The following is a 7,500-nucleotide window of genomic DNA, read 5'->3' as shown; positions in this document are numbered from 1 at the left end:
AGACGCTGTCTGGGCCTAGCGCTCCGTTCCAGGCTGCCGACACCACCGGTTACTGGTGAAAGTTGGGAAAGATGACGCGATGTTGCTTTCGACACTCCAGAAATTTGTAGAATATATTTCCATCACACCAAGACTGCACCATAATTGCCTGACCATTCACCAAGTTAAGTACTGCATTGAAGGGAAATTCCCTCGCAAGAACGATTTCCGACAAGGGCAAGTGTGTAGATGCAGGCATTTGGAAGTATGGTGGAGTGGGTGGCGTCAGCATGTCGGCGGCGGAGCCAGCACGCTGTACTGCCCTACTTGACTAGTAAATTACTTCCCGCGCCGACCGTGTTCAAGTGTGCCTCTTCCCTCCTTTGTTTACGTTCATTTGATGCTTGTACGCGGCACAACCAAGCCATAACCTTTGCGCTGTAGAGTGAAGTAGAATACTGGACTGATGTATTGTTTTCATTACTAATCTTATGCACTGTATTACATTTAAAACATTGCTTTTGGTAAAGAAAGCGGTTGGTAATTTGGGAGTATTACCATTCCTCAAGATTTTCTCTTGAAGAAGAATGGGTCACCACAGCGAAACATCCTCCAGATAGCATTTGTTTGCTGTTCCAAAACGCGATTGTCATTCGTTCACATCTGCATAAGCGATCGCATATTGAAGAGCAGAATCAATACAAACATACTAAAGGAACCCAAGCTCTTATATAACGGATATTCATTGTATATGTAGGTTTAAATGGTCTCATAACTCGGACAAATGACAACATATGTGAAGTTAAAAGGAAAAGGTCGTTTATTTCATGGGCTGTTAAAGTTTAATTGATTAATGTTATGGCACGTTTGATGCCGCTAGCCTGAGCAGGAATGTGAAGTTCCGCAGTGTATGTGCATAACTTTGGTCGCCTGTAGGGTTTAAATGAAAAAAAAAGTGTCATTATTAAAATTATAGCGATTGCCGCCGAGACCCAAACGGTAGTAACTCTAATTATGAAGTAATTATAAGTATTATTCATTAGACAAACGTCACATGTTATTCTGCATCTATATTTTTCAACATACAGCTTCCGATACTTTCTAAGGGTGTTCATCCCTGTGTACACGACCAAGGATGACTAAGCTGCTCGTGTACATGAGTTATTTTTATGCGATGTAGCAATGGTATCGCGTGGTCATCGTCAGTATCGATCAGTATCGCCCATTGGGTGTGTTTATATATATAAACAGTACATACCAACATACACACATACATACACGCACACACATACATACATACATACACACACACACACATATATATATATATATATATATATATATACATATACATATACATATATATATATGTAATATATATATATATATATATATATATATATATATATATATATGCACACACACACACACACACACACACACACACACACACACACACACACACACACACACACACACACACACACACACACATATATATATATATATATATATATATATATATATATAAATATATATATATTAGGTATATACATGTATTTATATGTGTATGTATGTATATGTATATATATATATATATATATATATATATATATATATATACAATATGTATTATATATACCATATGTATATATATATATATATATATATATATATATATATATGTGTGTGTGTGTGTGTGTGTGTGTGTGTGTGTGTATTATATATATATATATATATATATATATATATATATATATATTTATATATATGTATATATATGTATATATATATATATATTATACACACACACACACTTATACATATGTATATATCTATATATAGATATGTATATATATGTAAGTATATATACATACATGCATACATACATGCATATATATATATATATATATATATATATATATTTATACATACATACGCATATATACATGGACATACATGCTCACATACACATGCATGTGTGTATATACTTATGTTAATTGATTTATTTTTTTCTGTGCAACCATGTATCTGTATGTGTGATGACGCTGACAGGCATATAGAGATATTAATGACAACTGCACACTTGTCTGCTAGTTGGATCTGACGCTCGCCATTGTGCCTTCTCAATCCCTACAATTTTAAAGTAGTTTCCTTTTGCGAGAAAGTGCCTTGGTGGGAAATTCCTTCTTACTCCCCTGCATTCCCTAAAGTTGTCGGACACGGTATTGCCTCTTGACCTAGGATGTTCCTGCCGTCTAGACTGAATACATGCAAGGAAAGGGGTCAGTGAGCATGTATTTCTGCAATACCCGTTGGCTTAATCACTGTGGATTTTTTTTTTTTATGGAGGCGTATCTGGCAACTCTGGTTGGGTGTAACGCATGATTCGGTTCCCTGTGGCCTTTGCTCTATTTGGTCAATTATTATTATCCCTCTATTTCAGTTTCTTTCCCGTACAGTACTTCTGGTCTCGCGTGTTTCCCTCCATTCTCAGCTACAAACTACTGACGGTTCTCTAACCACTGTCTGCTTCTCAGTTCAGCAGCGTTATTTTGTTTTATTTTCCCCCGTTCTACCACCAAAAGACCTCTCTGCGTCTATTCTTTATGTATTCATTCGCGTCTCTCTCACATCCTAAAGCCTCAGAATTCAAGCCCTGTCAGCAGATCCTTCCCTTATAGGATGAATCCGTTAGGCTTTCAGGAAAGAGTAATTCGATCGCGGTTCTCAGAAGACCCACTAACTCTCAAAGGCGAAGTATATACTGACGGACAGACCACATACACCCTTTTATCTGCAGCCGTGGCGGTCGCATTTCCACTGCAATCTAATACCCGCCTTACGTAGCAGTGGGTCTAGCTTTGTAATGCATCGAAGTGACCACTTTTTCGCCTTCCTGCCTGCCATGGGTTACGAAAGGCCAACACTGCGTGCCACTCCCTCAATCGATGACGCATCCACTGGCTTCCTGTTTGACTCCCGCTGTCAGCCGAATCCTTTTCTCGGGTCCTCTTCCTCCACACCAAAGTTTGAGGAGGCCCTGTGAGTAGACTGCTGCGTCTGAAATGTAAACTTCTTAACTGACATTCTTTGTAAAAAGCCAATTTCCACTTCTGGTGGTTCTTGTTCGGCTTTCAGCCGAGTGATTCAATCTTACTGTGTACCCTGTTCATGGCAGAGGAAGATAAGATCTTACGAAAATCTTTCCCAAGCATTGATTTCTCTGTTCTTATTAGTATCCTCACTCTATCACCAATGCTCACCAAACTTACGAATGTGATAATGATAATATCTTACATTACTACTTCTAAATCTTTAGCTTGATAGTAATGCGAATGATAGTAGTTCTGCATTATATCTGCTTTGATGTAATAATGGAAACACAACTTGCTGGCGATATTAGTCTGGCATTGCTTACTACTGAGATAGCAGGCTCTTAAAGTGTGGTGCTGTTACTAATGAATCCTTAAATCTTTGGCCGGAACCAGTACAAGGAAAATCGCTCTGTACGGGTATTTGCTTGCCAGGACATCCATAGAAAAGCTTTTGCAGGATATGCTACGGAAAGAATACTATTCGGATTCTCCCCAGCGTTCTAGTAGTGTGTAAAAATGCTTTATTAATGCTGCATTTAGAAGTGTTTTATATGTTACTATGCCTTTCTAATGCAGATCAATGTACTCTCTTTTTTCTAGCTACTCTCTCTCCCTCAGTCCTATGTCTCACTCCTCTCTCTCTGTTTCTCTCTCTCTTCTCTTCTCTTCTCTCTCTCTCTCTCCCTCTCTCTCTCTCTCTCTCTCTCTCTCTCTCTCTCTCTCTCTCTCTCTCTCTCTCTCTCTCTCTCTCTCTCTCTCTCTCCTTCTCGACGTAAAATATGAAGGCCGAAGTTCTTCCCTACACTTTACTGCAGCTCTGAAACTACACAGCACTCTATCGTACACACGGACATACTAAATAACTGCACAGCAAAACCCATTAAAAGCAATGAAAGGCCTGGATTGCAAATTCGCGGAGTCGGAACCCAAACTTTGCCGGTGATCGCGAATGGAGACCTGGTGGATTAAGCCAAAATAAAAAGACTCATTTTGGGGTTTTTAGATCTCCAACGAGGGAAACTTGCCGCGTCAAAGGCGAGCCGCTCAAAGGCAGCTCTCCGAGATTGGATGTTTAAAGTGTTCAGCAGAGACGAAGCTTCACACGGCCGGGGCTTAACTTGTGTTATTTCAACGTTTCTTTCAAGGAAATCCATTAAAGTTTTGAAATTCGAATTTTTTCGATGGGGAGACCAGAAAATCTGCCAGGGTAACAATCCGATTCTGGAAAATTAATTCTTGTTATGAATAATAACAAGGCATGTAAACTTAATGTCAGTGCTTTTGATGGCAAAAATGGTAATAACAGAGACAGCAATAGGGATAATAGAATACAAAGATAAAGAGTGTAGCAATGATGATGATTTCAGCAATTATAATGATAGAAATATCAGTAATAAAATAATGATAATAATAATGATGATAATAAAAGTAATACTATTAATCATAATGACAATAACAAAAACAAAAACATTGTTATGCAGAATGAAAAAAAAGCTCAAACGTTCCTAGACCCGCAACCTGCTGTGACTACGCCAGGTATTAGAGCTCAGCTGACACTGAAGGAGCGATCGTCCCCCTTATCCTTTTCTGATACTTCTAAATAATAGCTGTATACACTATGTGCTTTTGCTGCGCGGGCGAACAGCTTGACAGTGAGGGAGACGAAGTGGCTGCAGTCAAATGCTCTAAAGAAAGTAAGAAAGAGAAGTCGCTGTTCGTTTCTATTTGCTCTTAAAACTTTATTTCGCGTAATTTCCGCCTCCATGTTTTGTTTGTTTTCAGTGCGTCGCGTGTTATGTTCCAGATGTTTTATTGTTTACTTAAACCAAATAATCAAACGATGGGGTTCTAAAGGAGGTGCTTATTACTATCTTCACTATTGCCCGCCTTATACTAACAAAAGAGACGGACGGAGTTAACGGTACAGAAAAAACAACCGTAAAAAAAAGAAAGAAAGAAAAAAAAAGCAATGTTAATTGTCGAACAACGTACTTGGCCCTTGGTTCATTCTCCAGATGAACTTCTTCCATATTTTCATATATATATATATATATATATATATATATATATATATATATATATATATATATATATATATATATATATATACAGATTTTTTTTTTTTTTTTTTTTTTTTTTTTTTTTTTTTTTTTTTTTACAATTTCATGCAGATATGCTTACCTTTCGCTTTAAACTATGGCCTGTACGTGTGTTTACGTGAGAGAGCGAGGGTACAGCAGGAGAGAGGAGGGTGTTGCGAGGTGGTAAGAGCGCGGGCCCGCCTGTAAGCCTACCACCGCCCTTGCCATAACCGGTTCACCAAGATGCGGGAGCTTGTAGTAACCCCCCCAACCCCCGCAGACTTTTCTTGCCACAGGTTGTAGCACTACAGGTCACGCTTTTCTGCACTCTGGCACTCATGCGTTTAGTAGAGGGAAACTTGAACTCTTCGTTCTTAAATATTTATTTTTCTCATTTACAGAAATCTGTTTATATTGAAACATAACTATCGGTGCATTATTATCGTATATTAGTAACGATATTTTCTAATATACATATATATATATATATATATATATATATGATTTGTGTGTTGCAGATCTGTGAATAAACGTTTTTGCAAATTGTCATGTAATTTCTTTGGCGTTGTCTGTTTGAAGAATCCATTTTTATAGTTTTTTTCGTGATGATTGCAAAAGTGCTCCATACAAACAGTAGCGAATTCTATAAAACAATAATCTAATATATTGACTGGAATTTACACATATGGGTAATCTTTAGAACATAACTGTACGCCAATACGTTTGATATGTAGATGTGGACTAACAGCGCTCGCGCGCACACACACACACACACACACACACACACACACACACACACACACACACACACACACACACACACACAAATATATATATATATATATATATATATATATATATATATATATATATCAAGACGACAAATGGATTAAACTGAAATATTACTTCATGCTAACCATAATCGTTACAGTATCACTGGAGTTATACGATGTCTGTATTGTCCTAAACTTTAATACTTCGTTAATACTTTGTTGCTAATAGTTATCACTTAGCTTGATATAAACAGCAGCAGTAGATATTAATCTCTAAACCACAAATGTTAAATATGACCGTTTAAACAAATTTCAGTATTGGTATTAAGGAATTTCTATGGTAATTTCTTTCGATGGTTCTGACGTGTGACACAAATTGAACCAACGCCTATATACTGCATGAAATAAAGACATACATGACAGCAAATCTTATCTGTAGCATTTTATTTTAGAAATATAAAATTGTCATGAAACGAAAACATTATGACACTAACGATAAACTTGTTTATCGCTCTCGCCTAATAGTTTTGTTTACCATTACATTTAGCCACTTAGCTGTTATATAGTTTGCTAAAGGGAGATATGTTTCATTCATTACACGAGTAGTGTTAGCCTATTGAAATTAAACTCATTCTGAATCAATGTCTACACAGCTGGTATTCCGTAGAAATGTCAAAAAATACATTTAAAAAAATCCTTTTTCTCATTATATAGAAACATAGGCAAAACTTTTTAAAATGTCATAATGAATGCTTATTCCTAATACAGGAATATTTATAATCTTTAGAAAATGAATTCACATTATCTAAAGAATAGTCTAACTTCTACAATACAAAACTTAAACAGTAGGTCGGGTGACACAAAGAGTATTCTCAATATTTTAAATCCAAGTCATGGAATGGGATTCTCATGCTACCGAATCTTTGTCAGCCAAGTAACCGTGTATTATTTTACCAATATCATCTTACAATCGCAAACATTTAACCAGATTTAACTGATTTAGGGTATTGGATTCTGGTTAAAACAGTTAGATCTTAATCTATTATGTCACGATATCGCACAGAAAAGGCGATGCAATAATATCAGTATAGCTAACTTGTAAATAATTGTACCTAAATCCTCTATTGGGAAATATAGACTTTGGTCAATGAAAACATGAATGCTAAAGTGTTTTGGCATGATTTTTGGTCATTTAGTAATGTTTACTACAGTGAGTTTCCTTAGAAGAAAGAGGAAAATACTGCTTATGATTATGAACCCATCCTTTTATTATTGTGATTATTTCCCATTACAATGACTTATATAAGATGAACTTATAGGATTCAGGGCCTTTAAGACTAAAAACAGAAGCGGTTAATTATATAGTTTTGAGTTGGTTTTTATAGAAAAATAAAACCACAGGTAAAAATGGTTCACCCTCTTTGTTAACAGCCTCGTTACGAAGGCGGAGGAATGCAAATCCTATTACTATTCTTAGTACTGATAACAATAATGGCAACCATTACAATAATTGCACAAGCTAACATTGATATCCATCATAATCCTGTAAGGGATGGGATTGCACTTTCT

The sequence above is a fragment of the Penaeus vannamei genome, chromosome 15 (genome assembly GCF_042767895.1).
Source record: "Penaeus vannamei isolate JL-2024 chromosome 15, ASM4276789v1, whole genome shotgun sequence".
Taxonomy (NCBI): domain Eukaryota; kingdom Metazoa; phylum Arthropoda; class Malacostraca; order Decapoda; family Penaeidae; genus Penaeus; species Penaeus vannamei.
This window is presented reverse-complemented; position numbering follows the sequence as displayed.